This window comes from Rhinichthys klamathensis, unplaced genomic scaffold (genome assembly GCF_029890125.1).
Source record: "Rhinichthys klamathensis goyatoka isolate OS25496 unplaced genomic scaffold, OSU_Roscu_1.1 h1tg000006l_1, whole genome shotgun sequence".
Classification (NCBI taxonomy): Eukaryota; Metazoa; Chordata; class Actinopteri; order Cypriniformes; family Leuciscidae; genus Rhinichthys; species Rhinichthys klamathensis.
In genome coordinates this window covers 4,344,792-4,361,698 of record NW_026606559.1, presented here as the reverse complement: position 1 = coordinate 4,361,698, position 16,907 = coordinate 4,344,792, and positions in this window count along the sequence as shown.

Here is a 16,907-nt window from a genome sequence, read left to right as displayed (position 1 = left end):
CTTTCGCATTGCAATGCATACTACAACAAACTTGCATTGAAGGGAAATGATCGCATTAGCCCTTGCATTACAATGCATAGAATAACATAGGAGTTAACATAGGAGTTGCATTACATTGCACAAGGGATCTAAGATTTAGCGTTGAAAAATAACATATAATGTAGCACACATGTTGCATTTCAATGCGTGCCAGAACTAACTCGTTGTGCATTGTAGAAGAAGAGATAACCTAAGTGCTGCTGCATTGCATTGAATCTATTTGATATATATAACATATATCAAATACATTTATCATTGAATTTATATAACGCGCTTGTTGCGTTGTGCTTTGAGATGATATTTGAGTTTTTGCATTGCATTGCAAAAAAATCTAAATTAACTACTCTATGCAATGAAAACACATAACATATGTGCTTTCGCTTTACACGACTAACATTTGTGTATTAAATGGAAATCATTGAAAAACCTATTCCATTGCAATGAACACAATAACAAACCCATTCAGTTTGTGTAAGGAAGCGATAACATATGTGCATTGCATTACACAAACGATCTAACATTGCGCATTGAAGAATAACATATAAGCTATGCACTTGTTGCAGTGCATTGCATACCAGAACTAACTCATTGGTGCTTTGAGGAGATATAATTTGTGCTGTTTCAGTACATTGCATAAAATCTAAATTATTTCTCTATGCAAAGAAAACCACAATACATGTTCTTTTTTGCATTGAAGGTAAATTATTGCATTAGCTCTTGCATTAACAATGCGCAGAATAACTACCTCATAACTCTTGTTCAACGAAGAGATAACATAGGAGTTGTATTGCATTGCAAAGGCGATCCAAGAATTAGCGTTGAAGAATAACATTTATATGTTATTCTTCAAGCACATGTTGCGAAGCACATGTTGCATTTCAAAGCATGCCAGAACTCTGTGCATTAAAGAGATAACATGAGTGCTGTTGCACTGCATCGCACAAACGATCTGACGATGTCCAATGAAGAATTCCACATCGGAATGAATTATTTCTTGTACACAGCTTATATGTTATTCTTCAATGCACAATGTTTGATCTTGTGTGCACAGCAGATATGTTAATCTCGTCGTTGCAGAATGGAATGGGTGACCTATTGTGTGCAGTGTAAAGCAACGGCTAAAGCAATGATTTCTATACATTCTCGTAGACTCCCTTTGACTCATTCCTGTTCCTGAAGTGACAACTTCAACCATCAAGAGTCCATGAACATTATGTTACTATACATACAAATTGACGTCTTGTGATGTTAAATCAGCCAGAAGTCCATATTTGACATATTGATAATTTTGTTGGCCAAAGGGTCCTCATAGACTTCTTCTCATGAAAACATCAGCTAAACAGCTGTCAATATGTCACCCTCTGAATACATTTTTGGCAAAAGAGTACTTGAACATTAACTTTCTATACATATTGACTCCTTTTGATGTGAAATCCAAAAGTCCATTTTTGACCTAGTGATTATATTTCTAACCAGAGTCAATGAACATTAACTCCACTATATATACACACTGACTTGTCGTAATATTATATAAGGAAGACTATAGTCCATATTTGACCTACTGAACATATTACTTGAAAAAGAGTCCTCAAAATGTTTTTAACTATAATAAACTTAAAGACTCCTTTTAATGTTAAATCAGCCAATATTTGACCCAAAGAACATATTTCTGGCCAAAGAACCCTCGATCTTGAACTTTCTTATACATGCTCATATGTAGACTCTTTCTGATGCTTCATAAACAATAGAGAAGTCCATATCTGACCTATTGAACTTATTTCTGGTCAAAGGGTCCTCAAAAGTTTTTAAACTATATACATTTATAGACTCCTTCTGATGTTGAATCAGCCATACAGAGAACTACTGAACATACTTTTGGCCAAAGAGTTTTTTAACATTAAATTGCCGAACATAATTGACTTTTGATGATACATTAGCCATAAAAAAAAGTGCATTTTTGACCTACTAAACATATTTCTGGCCAAAGATTCCTTAAAGATTAACTTAATATACATTCAGATTTATTTTTTCTGATGTTACTTCAGCCAGACGGCAGTCAAAATTTGAACTACTAAATATTTCTTGTCGAAGAGTATTTGAAACTTGAAATTTCTATACATTCTTGTTGTCTCCTTCCGATATTACCTCAGCCATACAGAAGTTCATTTTTGACCCAAGGAACCTATTTCTGGCTAAAGAGGCCTTAATCTTTAACTTACTCATAGACTCCTGATTCTTCATTAGCCATTTAGAAGTCTGACCTTTTGAACTTATTTTTGAGCAAAGGGTCCTCAAAAGGTTTTAAACTATGTAAACTTATAGACTCCTTCTGATGTTAAATCAGGAATACAGAGGTTCCTTTTTGAACTACTGAACACACTTTTGGCCATAGAGTCTTTGAACATTAACTTTCTATACATTTTGACTCCTTTTGATGTTACATAATCCATACAAAAGTCCACATCTGACCGACTGAACAAATTTCTGGCAAAAGATTCCTTAAACATGAACTTACTATACGTTCAGATTGATTTCCTCTGATGTATTATCAGCCAGACGGCAGTCAAAATTTGAACTACTAAAACATATTTCTGGCCAAAGAGAAACTTGAACTTTCTATACAAACTTGTTGACTCCTAAAGACATAAAAAAGTTCATATTTGACCCAAAGAACATATTTTTGGCCAGTGTCCTCAATCTTGAACTTTCTATATATTCTTATAGACTCCTTCTGATTATTCATAAGCCATTTAGTCCATATCTGACCGATTGAACTTATTTCTGGTCAAAGGGTCCTCAAATCGTTTAAATTATATACATTTAGAGACTCTTTCTGATGTTAAGTCAGCCATACAGAATTCCAAATTTGAGCTACTGAACATATTACTGCCCAAAGAGTCCTTAAAGTTTAACACTATACATTAAGATTGATTCCTTTTGATGTTATATCAGCCAGACGGCAGTCAAAATTTGAACTACTAAATATATTTCTGGCCAATGAGTATTCGTAACTTGATGCATTCTTGTTGTCTCATTCCGATATTACGTCAGCCATACAGAAGTTCATTTTTGACCCAAGGAACATATTTCTTGCCAGAGAATCCTCGATCTAGAACTTTCTATACATACTCATAGATAAATGCTTCAAAAGCCATTTACAAGCCCATATCAGAACTTTTGAACTTATTTCCGGACAAAATGGCATTTGAGGATTCAAATGGTTTTAAACTATATAAACTTAGAGACTCCTTCTGATGTTAAATCAGCCAATACAGAGGTTACTTATTTGAACTACTAAAACATATTTCTGGCCAAAGAGTAATAGAAACTTTTTTTTTACTATACAAGCTTGTTGACTCCTTCTGATGTCACGTTAAGCATACAGAAATTCATATTTGACCCAAGGAACATATTTCTGGCCAAAGAATCCTCGATTTGAAACTTTCTATACATGCTTATAGACTCCTTCTGATGTTTCATAAGCCACATAGAAGTCCATATCTGACCTATTGAACTTATTACCGGACAAAGGGTGGTCAAATGGTTTTAAACTATATCAACTTAGAGACTCCTTCTGATGTTAAATCAGCCATGAAGAGGTTCCTTTTTGAACTACTGAACATACTTTTGGCCAAAGAGTCTTTGAACATTAAATCCCATACATATTGACTCCTTTTGATGTTAGATTGTCCATACATATTACTGGCCAAAAAGTATTTGAAACTTGAACTTTCTATACAAACTTGTTAACTCCTTCTGATGTCACGTCAGACATACAGAAGTTCATATTTTTGGCTAAAGAATCCCCAATCTAGAACTTTTATATACATACGCATGGACTCCTTCTGATGCTCCATAAGCCATATAGAAGTCCATATCTGACCTATTGAACTTATTACCGGACAAAGGGTCCTCAAAAGTTTTTAAACTATATTAACTTATAGACTCCTTCTGATGTTAAATCAGCCATACAGATGTTCCTTTTTGAACTACTGAACATACTTTTGGGCAAAGAGTCTTTTAACATTAAATTGCCATACATACTGACTTTTGATGTTACATAATCCACACAAAAGTCCACATCTGACCTACTGAACAAATTTCTGGCAAAAGATTCCATAAAGATGAACTTACTATTCAGATTGATTTCTGAGAGAAATTTCTGGCCAAGGGGTACTCGAAACTTGAACTTTTTATACAAACTTGTTGACTCCTTCTGATGTCACGTTAGGCATACAGAAGTTCATATTTGACCCAAGGAACATATTTCTGGCCAAAGTGTCCTCAATCTTGAACTTTCTATACATACTCATAGACTCCTTCATAAGCCATTTAGAAGTCCATATCTGACCTTTTGAACTTATTACCGGACAAAGGGTCCTCAAAAGTTTTTAAACTATATTAACTTATAGACTCCTTCTGATGTTAAATCAGCCATACAGATGTTCCTTTTTGAACTACTGAACATACTTTTGGCCAAAGAGTCTTTGAACATAATTTTTTTATACATATTGACCCTTTTTGATGATACATTAGCCATACAAAAGTCCACATTTAACCTACTGAAAATGTTTCTGGCCAAAGAATATGTTCAACTTATAGACAAAGAATACTATACATTCAGATTGATTTCTTCTGATGACATATCAGCCAGACGGCAGTCAAATTTTGAAACTAATGAAACATATTTTGGGCCGAAGAGTATTCGAAACTTGAACTTTCAATACAAACTTGTTGACTCCTTCAGATGTCACATTAGCCATACAGAAGTTCATTTTTGACCATATCTGACCTCTTGAACTTGTTGATGTTAAATCAGCCATACAGAGGTTCCTTTTTTGAACTACTGAACATACTTTTGGGCAAAGTTTTGGGCAAAGAGTCTTTGAACTTTAAATGGCCATACATATTGACTCCTTTTGATGTTACATTATCCATACAAACGTCCACATCTGACCTACTGAACAAATTTCTGGCCATCATCTTTAATGAATCTTTGGCCAGAAATTTGTTCAGTAGGTCAGATGTGGACGTTTGTATGGATAATGTAACATCAAAAGGAGTCAATATGTATGGCCATTTAAAGTTCAAAGACTCTTTGCCCAAAACTTTGCCCAAAAGTATGTTCAGTAGTTCAAAAAAGGAACCTCTGTATGGCTGATTTAACATCAACAAGTTCAAGAGGTCAGATATGGTCAAAAATGATCTTTCAGATTCATTAAAGATTCAGATTGAATTATTCTGATGTTATATCAGCCAGACGGCAGTCAAAATTTGAACTACTAAAACATATTTCTGGCCAAAGAGAACTAGAAACTTGAACTTTCTATACATACTCGTTGACACCTTCTGATGTTGAATCAGCCATACAGAGAACTACTGAACATACTTTTGGCCAAAGAGTTTTTTAACATTAAATTGCCGAACATAATTGAGCCATACAGATGTTCCTTTTTGAATACAAATTAATACAGAAGTTCATTTTTGACCCAAGGAACATATTCCTTGCCAAGGAATCCTCGATAGAACTTTCTATACACATTCTTAGATTTAGAAGCCCATATCTGACCATTTGAACTTATTTCTGGTCAAAGGGTCCTCAAAAGTTTTTAAACTATATCAACGTATAGACTCCTTCTGATGTTAAATCAGCCATTTTTGAACTACTGAACAAACTTTTAGACAAAAAGTCTTTGAACATTAATTTTTTATACATATTGACCCCTTTTGATGATACATTAGCCATACAAAAGTCCACATTTAACCTACAGAAAATGTTTCTGGCCAAAGATTCCTTAAAGATTAACACTATATATTCAGATTGATTTCTTCTAAAGTCATATCAGCCAGACGGCAGTCAAATTTTGAAACTAATGAACATATTTCTGGCCGAAGAGTATTCGAAACTTGAACTTTCAATATAAACTTGTTGACTCCTTCAGATGTCACGTTAGGCAGAAGTTCATTTTTGACCCAAGGAACATATTTCTTGCCAAAGAATCCTCGATCTAGAACTTTCTATACACACTCATAGACTCCATCTGATGCTTCATAAAAGCCATTTAGAAGCCCATATCTGACCTTTTAAACTTATTTCTGGTCCTCAAAAGTTTTTAAACTATATCAACTTATAGACTCCTTCTGATGTTAAATCAGCCATACAGAGGTTCCATTTTGACCTACTGAACATACTTTTGGCCTACTTTTGAGTCTTTCAAACATTACATTTCCATACATATTGACTCCTTTTGATGTTATATTATCCATACAAAAGTCCACGTTTGACCTACTGAACATATTTATGGCCAAAGATTCCATAAAGATGAACTTACTATAATTAAATGTCCATACATATTGACTCCTTTTGATGTCATATTATCCATACAAAAGTCCACGTTTGACCTACTGAACCTATTTCTGGCCAAAGATTCCATAAAGATGAACTTACTATTCAGATTGATTTCTTCTGATGTTGTATCAGCCAGACGGCACTCCTTTAAGGAATCTTTAAAGAATCTTTCTGATGCTTCATAAGCCATATATAAGTCCATATCTGACATATTGAACTTATTTCCGGACAAGGGTATTCAAATGGTTTTAAACTATATAAACTTAGAGACTTCTTCTGATGTCAAATCAGCCATACAGAATTCCATATTTGACCTACTGAACATATGACTGGCCAAAGAATCCTTAATGATTAACACTATACATTCAGATTGATTTTTTTTCTGATGTTATATCAGCCAGTCAATGCCAGTCAGTTTTGATGGCAGTCAAAATTTGAACTACTAAACATATTTCTGGCCAAACAGTACTCGAAACATGAACTTTCTACACATACTTGTTGACTCCTGATGTTACGTCACCCATACAGAAGTTCATATTTGACCCAAGTGTAGACTTGGAATTAAAGCCTCTTTTGTTTCCCCGTTATTATTTGATTTACGGGACCGGACACCAGTTATCTTGCCAAGAAAGATTTTTATTCTTATATGTCAGGAGAGAAACTTCAAGATGTTGTATTCATGCCAGGTCAATGCGTTTCCGTGTTTCTCTGAGGTAGTACAGTAAGATTGAGTTTTTATACATCACAGAGAGTCTTACAGCTTCCTTGTAAGGTAACAAAACATGTTGCTCTGAGCTTCTTAAAATTAGAACGTATGTCATACGTATACGTTATGTTTAACATGTCACAATTCACTTCCATATTAAGAACTATCCTTGTTGTTTACATCTGTGATACACTTACATCAGTCGAACATGTTACATTGTACACACCCCATAGCAAAATATAGCTTCCCCCTGTCTGACATATGATCATCTCATGCTTCCATGCTATCTATAGTTTCCCTCATGCGTTCAATTCATGCTTTTGAAACTCCATAAGATAATACAACTGATTATGAATATTAATAAAGAATAATAATACAGATACATAATATTTAATAATAAAATAATATTAAAAGATGAAATTTTGAATCTTCATTTCCCTCCACTGGAACTACGGCCGTCAGTTCCACACCATCATTCCCAGGTGGCCAACCTATAGAAGTGATAGTGAGGAGAAGAAATAGCAGACCAAGAAAATAGACAGAAAGAACAGAAGAATGGAAACAGGAAAGGCAAAAGAAAAGAAAAGAAGAACAAAACAAAACAAAGAACAAAACCCCAACCCATGTTATGTCCCCGTATACTGTGTGTATTTTAATATCTATGTGTATGTATTTAAAATGAACCCCAATCATCTAAGAAAAGAAAAACTAATAAGTCTTCTGTCCGTGCCTGAACTCATTAATTAATTAACTCGTTAATTAATTAAATCCTCCAGTTCCGAACCAAAACAAGAAATTAAAATAAACGTTGATGTTAAAGGATCCTATCCCTTGGGGTTGAAAATCAGTAAACGGATGTTCATTGTTTGTGAGGTAGTGTAGAATGTGTAAAATCTCTTATTTCACGCTGTATGTCCCATTCTTAGTTCTATCCATTTGGTTAGAAATAATCAATTTGACAGGTTTGGTACTTTTCCTTCTAGTAACACATATAAGGACTTGGAATAACTTGCAACCATCTCTAATCACTGTCAATGGAATTGATTCCTGAAATGGAAGCAGAGATATAATTAACATCACTTCTTTGTTCCCAATCTGTAAAACTAATGGATGAACATTGCTCAATCTCAGGCCATAAGCCATCATTATCATCTTGTTCATTCACTAAGCAAGGTTTAACTTGTGACCAATGATACCATCTATCTGTTCCTACACCCTTCCCTTTGAGACAAACACTTGTATCAGTAGTTAGGAGTATCTCATATGGTCCTTCCCATCTAGGCTCTTTCCTAGCAATTCGTTTGATCATAACAAAACTGCCTAACTCGGGAATGTGTGGAATGTCAGTAGTGGTGTGTTTTTCATCCCATTGCTGTTGAGCTTCTCGCACTTTCTTATTATTGTCTTTAGTAGCTTTGTCCAGCATTGCGAGATAGCGTCGTAACTTTTCTTGAAACAAAGTAGAGTCTCCTCCTGTTCCCGCAGGTGGCGGAGCATCAGGAGGTAGAACCATTGCTCTTCCAGTCATTAGTTCAAAAGGGGTTAGTCCTGTAACTCGGTTTGGAGTTGCTCTCAAGTTCCACAGAATAGCAGGTAATAACTTATGCCAACCTTGGCCAGTTTGCAGAATGGCTTTGGTCAAAGATGTTTTCAACGATCTGTTGATGTTTTCAACGATCTGGATGGTACGGAATATGGAATTTTTGTTTAATCCCCATCAATTTCATTGCTTCCTTCATCAATTTTCCAGTGAAATGAGTTCCATTGTCAGAATCAAGTTCATATGGAAGACCCCAGCGAGGAAAAACTTCTTCCACCATTACTCGTGCTGCAGCTTCAGCAGTACAAGTTTTTGTAGGGAATGCTTCCACCCATCTAGTAAATCTGTCCATGATTACAAGTATGTATTGATACCCTCCACTGGGTGATAAAGGTCCTGTGAAATCAATTTGGAGGTGTGTCCATGGACCTGTTGGTCTGGGTGCATGTGACATTCGCACCTTTACAGATTTTCCCACATTTGCTTTGAGGCATATCAAGCATCTCCTACAATAATCATCAATGTCTCTCATCATTCTTGGCCACCACCAAGTCTCACTGATTTGAGATTTCATTGCTTTTGCTCCAGCATGTACCTTTCCATGATACAGCTGCATTAGTTCTCTTCTTGTTCCGATAGGCATCACCACTTGTCCTGTTGGAATTCTCCAGATACCTTGATCATCCTCTTTCGCTCCCGCTTTTATCCATTGTTCTTTCTCTTCATCTGTCTCCAGTTGATATGACAGAAGATGGAGCACAGGATTATCCTTGCTGTTTTCCTTTACCAAGGTAACAGGAGTAAGAGGAAGTAGAGCTGCTTCTCTAGCTGCTGCATCTGCTGCCGTGTTTCCTTGACTTTCTTTGGACTTGTCAGATTGATGTGATTTTACTTTGATCACGGCTGCTTCTCGGGGTAAGTAAAATGCTGTAATCAAACGACGAATTATGGAAGCATGTTGTATTTCGCTCCCACTGCTAGTGATAAGTCCACGTCTTTTCCACAGAGCAAGGTAGTCATGGACCACGCCAAAAGCATAACGACTATCTGTATAGATGTTGACTCGATCTCCTTCTGATAGTTCAAAGGCTTCTGTAAGTGCTATAAGTTCAGCTACTTGTGCTGAAAATTTCCCAGAAAGGGCTCCTTTCTTTACAACAGTTCCATCTCCTTTCACTACAGCCCATCCAGTATGTCGCTTTCCATCAACATAATAACTGGATCCATCAACCCATAACTCTTTGTCTGGGTTTTCAAGAGGGATTGGATTAACTGGACCAAGACTATCTTCTTCTACTTGTTTTTCACACTCATGTGGTATTCCCTCATGTGGTTCCAGCATCATTGTTGCAGGATTAAGAGACGTGTCCCTGATGATTTCCACTCTTAAATCCTTGTTCAACAAAGTTGCTTCCCATTTTGCTCTTTTTGCATCAGTTATGGTTTTGATGTTCGTGTTATTCAACAGTGTCACTATACTGTGTGGAGTGTGCAATATGATAGTTTGTGCTCCTATCAGATTCTCAACAGCATCCACTGCCCATGTGGCACCATCGAGGGCTTGTATACATCGTGGTTGCCCAATCATAGTGACAGGAATCTTTGTGGAAAAGTATCCAACTGGTCTGTATCGATCACCTGGTTTTTGACACAGTACTGCTGAATACGTCTCATCTCCTACCCTGGTCCACAAATGAAAATGCAACCGTCCGTCAGGAAGTCCCAAAGCTGGGGCTGAAGTCAGTTTTTCTTTCATAGAAGTAAACGCTTCCTCAGCTTCCGGTGTCCAGTTTATCTGTTCCACTCCAGGCTTTCCTCCCTTGTACAGGTCGAGGCTGGTGATGCTAGCAAAATCAGGTATATACTGACGACAATAGTTGAAAAGTCCCATCACCTTCCGCATTCCTGTAACTGTTAGAGGTTTTGGAAGTTGTCGTAATGCCTCTACACCCTCTGTTGTCATTCTCCTTCCCTCCACAGATATTTCTTGGCCCAAATAGATAACCTTGGATTTGGCCAGCTGTGCTTTGTCGGGGTTAACTTTGAATCCCCCTTTCCTAAGGGCTTGTAGGACAACATTCAGAGCAAATACATGGCTGTTTTCATCTGGGCTTGCAATTAACGTCATCAACATATTGGAGGCAAACACTTCCTGATTTCTCAATTTCAGCTTTTTGCTCCGTTAAGAACTGGTCCAAAGCTCTATGAAATACAACAGGAGAAAGATTAAGACCTTGTGGGAGTCTGTTCCAAACATACTGTTTTGCGCCCACTGTAAAGGCTAATTTCTCTTGAGATCTTTTGTCTATAGGTATATACCAGAAAGCCGACAGTACATCCAGTACCGTAAAAATTTTAGCATCTCCTGGAATATCATTCAGAATGGTGGCAGGATTGGCCAAAATAGGATGCGGTTTTGGTGTTACACTGTTAAGTCTTGTGTAATCAATGGTTAATCGCCATGAGTTATCAGATTTCTTGACAGGCCAGACAGGACTATTAGTGGTAGATGAAGTTTGTCTGATGATGATTCCTTCAGCTTCCAAGTCTGCCACTATCTCCTCCACGGCTCGTCTTGCTTCAGGTCGGATGGGGTATTGTTTATGAGGGGCATGTATCGGTCCCTCAATAACAATGGGATCAATGTTGGCTTTGCCACAATCCAATTTGTGTTTAGCCCAAACATCCGGATATAGACTGCACAGAAGACCCCACACACCGTCTTTTTTCCAGTTTCTGATAATTGGTTTTGCTGTACCAACAGACCTTAGATTACATGTGCGATCTTCGTGTGGTATTATCCCAGCAGTTGTAGCGATTTGACGACTGTCAGTGAATATGATCATGTTCAACAATGGAAGAATGTCCATGCCAATAAGGCTTCCTTGTGAATTCGGCCCAACCCAGAAAGATGTCCATAAGACTTCATCTTCATGTATTTGCAGTGGAACTTGAATACTTTTGCGAAATTTTGTGATACCTCCTCCAACTCCTTCAACTTCCATAGTTCCATCTGTTGTAGGTAGATTCAGATCTGTTATTGAAATGGCTGCTCCTGTGTCAACAAGGATGTCACATGGGTGGCCCCCTATTAATGCATTGACAAAAAGGCGATTGTCTCTTTTCTTACTAATACAGGGGGCCGCTGATTCCTATTGCGGACGCATAATTCCCTCAATGAGCTGACGGACTTGTGCTTCAGTCCACGTCTTCCCTTGAGGGGTTTCATTATGGTTTTTTGCACTGACCTGTCTAAATGATGGACCTTGACCTTCTGCTCCACCTCCTTTAGCCCAACAATCTATGTTGGAGTGTCCACGCTTTCCACAGTTGCTGCAGAAAATTACCCTATTCTTTGTGTCCTTGTTGTATTGAGCTGTTGCCACTCCTCTTCGATATGGCTTGTTTCCTTCTTCTTTATTTGATCTCATAGCCATCTCTAAGCGGCCAGCCCATTGCATAATTTGGTCAAATGTCTCACCTGGGTTGACTCCAAGTGATAAGGCTTGTTGGTATTTTGCGCTAAGTCCATCCACAAGTGTGTCAGTGAACTGTACATCATCTCTGTCAGGTTGTTTCTTGGCACAGAGAGCCCATCTCTCATAAGCATTCCACTTACGTAGAGCATATTCATCTGGAGATTCATCATCCTTTTGCTTAATCAATGTCACTAATGTGAAAGGAATTTTACCACTGCCCAAGATTTCCTGGATTTCTTTTCGGAACACATTTAATGCTTGCCAAAGACCCAGGGGTCGTCCCTGGCTATCAACCCACAAATCTATCCATTGGGCGGTTGTTATCGAAGCTGGCAAGCGTTCCCATCTGTCTCTTGGGATTTTAGCTTTCACAATGGTGTGTATGTCTCTTAATGACATTTGATGTGCTTCAATCAATGAGTCTAATTCTCGCCAAAACTCTGTGTTTGGATCTTGTCTCTTCAGAGGAGGCAAGGCTGTGAGAATGGCTTGACGTTCTCCTGGTGTGAATGGTCTCTCTTCTGTCATCATTTCAGATCCTTCCCTTTTAATTACAGGTGAAGAAAATTCAGGACCGATCTTGTCAATTGTGATCATGTCGTCATCTCTTGTCTCATCACCCCAGTCAGAATCATAATTCCGAGCTGGTGTACATCGCAGCATGTCTCTGTTTGGCTGAACTGTTTTAGATCTTGTTATTACCGGAGCTGCTTGTACAGATGCAATATACATTTTGTCAACTGGACCTCCATCTGGTTTAGATGAATTTGTATATTGTTCAGGCAAAATTGGATAAATTGGGTTATTTGTTGCAGTTATCGTTACAGTTGTTGCAGATTTCACTGGTGCTTGTGAATATTTCTTTTCAGCTTCAGTTATTATATTTGTCCAATCTGGATCAAATGAATCATCATTGGTTGTATTTTCTCCATCTGAACCTCCATCTAATAGACATAATTTTGTTCAATTTGTTATATGCTTCAATTTGAGGCTTCATTGCTTCAACAAGTGGGACTGGACACCCATTGATACCGCAACAAATTCCACCTTGTTTCAAAATCCAATGTGCAGCGAGGATTGGAAATACTTTTGACTTGATAGAGTCCTTTTGGGACTCAAGCCAGCTTAACTGCACATCCATAGATGTGTTAATGTCCAGTCCTTTTTTCAAAAACTTAGCTTGCTTTTTCTGTTTTCTTTCTAAGTACCAAGCAGATATTGTTCTGCTGTTAAATCCACTTTCTGCCATTGAAAATTATTTGTCACTCTGTGTCTGTGTGCTCAAACAGCAGGGCTATTTTTGTGAGTGAGTGTGTGTGGGGAGTGAATTCCAAAGGGAGGGGCTCTCTGCTTCCCTCACTCTGCTTTTCTCCCTCCACCTGTTCTAATTTCTCAAAGAACAAAGAAGGGGTTGGAAAAAGAAAAGGAAAAAAAACAACTAATAATTTCTGTTTTCCTTTTTTTTGTTTGTCTTAACTCAGATCAATTTATATATATATATATATATATGTATTTTAAAGTTGCTCTCAGATCAGTCTTTTCCTCCAAACACTGAACAGCTTTCTTGTCAAAATCAGAATGCATGCAATTTTAGCTTCTATTCCATTGATACCCTTCTTCTAAGGGTTCAATCCTCTGCGTATTTACGTTTTAGGGTTTATTGTATTTTTTTTAATACTGCACTGTACTAACTTCAAGCACAGACCCGCCACTGTAAACCGCTATAAATCACTGCTTGTCAAACTATCCTCGTCTTCTTCTGAAACGATTCTTCGTGTATTGGATATATTTTAGAGATAAATCTGCCCTTTATCGCAGTTTCCCAATATTCCAACCACCTTACAAGCTAATTGCTAAATCGCCTTACAGCTTTTTCCAAAATTTGACTAAGATGGTCTTTTTTCTAAAAGTTTTCTAAAGTTTTTTAAAAAATGAAAAAGACTTCCCCAGCATCATTCAATATTCAGAGGTTTACTGACCAGAGCAACTCAAATAAACCACATCAAATTATAATTATTTAATTTTTTCTTTTTTTTCTGACACATATATTCATTGGCAACACAACTGGTACTTTAAATAACACAGTTCTTTTAAGCAGTTTCAGTCAATGTCCAATCATCAGGCAGACTTAGAATTATTTTTAGAATAGAAAAAGTCTTACCTTGAATGATTGAGACAAATGCCTGAAGATGCAATCCTGTTCTTCGTGACGCCAAATGTAGACTTGGAATTAAAGCCTCTTTTGTTTCCCCGTTATTATTTGATTTACGGGACCGGACACCAGTTATCTTGCCAAGAAAGATTTTTATTCTTATATGTCAGGAGAGAAACTTCAAGATGTTGTATTCATGCCAGGTCAATGCGTTTCCGTGTTTCTCTGAGGTAGTACAGTACAGTACAGCTTCCTTGTAAGGTAACAAAACATGTTGCTCTGAGCTTCTTAAAATTAGAACGTATGTCATACGTATACGTTATGTTTAACATGTCACAATTCACTTCCATATTAAGAACTATCCTTGTTGTTTACATCTGTGATACACTTACATCAGTCGAACATGTTACATTGTACACACCCCATAGCAAAATATAGCTTCCCCCTGTCTGACATATGATCATCTCATGCTTCCATGCTATCTATAGTTTCCCTCATGCGTTCAACTCATGCTTTTGAAACTCCATAAGATAATACAACTGATTATGAATATTAATAAAGAATAATAATACAGATACATAATATTTAATAATGAAATAATATTAAAAGATGAAATTTTGAATCTTCACAAGGAACATATTTCTGGCCAAAAGATCCTTGATCTTGAACTTCTATACATACTCTTTCTGATGCTTCATGAGAAATAAATTAGAATGTATAGTGTTAATCTTTAAGGACTCTTTGGGCAGTAATATGTTCAGTAGGTCAAATTTGAAATTCTTTATTGCTGATTTAACATCAGAAGGAGTCACGGAGTATGTATAGAAAGTTCAAGTTTCGAGTACTCTTTGGCAAAAAAAAATTTCAGCAGGTCAAAAATGGACTTTTGTCAGGCTGATATAACATCAGAAGAATTCAATCTCAGTGTATAGTGTTAATCTTCAAGGACTCTTTGGTCAGAAATATGTTCAGTAGGTCAAATATGGATTTATGTATGGCTGATTTCAAATATGGTCATATTTCGAGGTCAAATATGAAATTCTGAATGGCTGATTTAACATCAGAATGAGTCCCTAAGTTTAAATCGTTTAAAAACCATTTGAGGACTCTTTGACCAGAATTAAGTTCAATAGGTTCAATATGGAAGTTAAGTTCAGAAGTTAAGTTCAATATGGACTTCTATATGGACTTCTATATGGCTTATGAAGCACCAGAAGAAGTCTATGACTATGTATTGAAAGTTAAAAATCGAGGATTCTTTGGCCAGAAATATGTTCAGTAGGTCAAATATGAACTTCTGTATTTCTGACGTAACATCAGAAGGAGTCAGCAAGTATGTATATAAAGTTCAAGTTTCGAGTGCTCTTTGGCCAGAAAAAGGTTCAGTAGGTCAAATATGAACTTCTGAATGGCTGATTTAACATCAGAATGAGTCTCTAAGTTTAAATCGTTTAAAAAACATTTAAGGACCCTTTGACCAGAATTAAGTTCAATAGGTCAAATATGAACTTCTGTATTGCTGACGTAACATCAGAAGGAGTCAACGTATAGATTATTCAAGCTTCGAGTACTCTTTGTCTAGAAATATGTTTAGTAGTTGACTGCCGTCTGGCTGATATAACATCAGAACAAATCAATCTGAATGTATAGTAAGTTAATCTTTAAGGAATCTTTGGCCAGTAGGTCAAATGTGGACTTTTGTCAGGCTGATATAACATCAAAAGGAGTCAATATGTATTACTTTAGCCAAAAGTATGTTCAGTTGTTCAAACAGGAACCTCTGTATTGCTGATTTAACATCAGAAAGAGTCAACAAGTATGTATAGAAAGTTCAAGTTTCGAGTACTCTTTGGCCAGAAATATGTGTAGTAGTTCAAATTTTGACTGACGTCAGGCTAATATAACATTGGAAGAAATCAATTTGAATGTATAGTAAGTTAATCTTTAAGGAGTCTCTGGCCAGAATATGTTCAGTTGGTCAAATGTGGACTTTTGTATGGATAATGTAAAATCAAAAGGAGTCAATATGTAAGGAAAGCTAATGTTCAAAGACTCTTGGGCTAAAAGTATGTTCATTAGATCAAAAAGGAACCTCTGTATGGCTGATTTAACATCAGAAGGAGTCAACGAGTGATATATAGAAAGTTCAAGTTTCGTTCTTTGGACACATTTTTTTTCAGTAGGTCAAATATGGACTTTTGTCAGGCTGATATAACATCAGAAACATTCAATCTCAATTTATAGTGTTACTGTTTAATGACTCTTTGGTCAGAAATATGTTCAGTACGTTTTAACATCAGTCTGTAAGTTTATATAGTTTAAAACCATTTGAGGACCCTTTGACCAGAATTAAGTTCAATAGGTCAGATATGGACTTCTATATGGACTTCTATGTGGTTTTTGAAGCACCAGAAGAAGTCAATGACTATGTATAGAAAGTTAAAAATCAAGGATTCTTTGGCCAGAAATATGTTCAGTAGGTCAAATATGAACTGCTGTATTGCTGACGTAACATCAGAAGGAGTCAACGTATAGATTATTCAAGTTTCGAGTACTCTTTGGCTAGAAATATGTTTAGTAGTACAAATTTTGACTGCCGTCTGGCTGATATAACATCAGAACAAATCAATCTGAGTCTATAG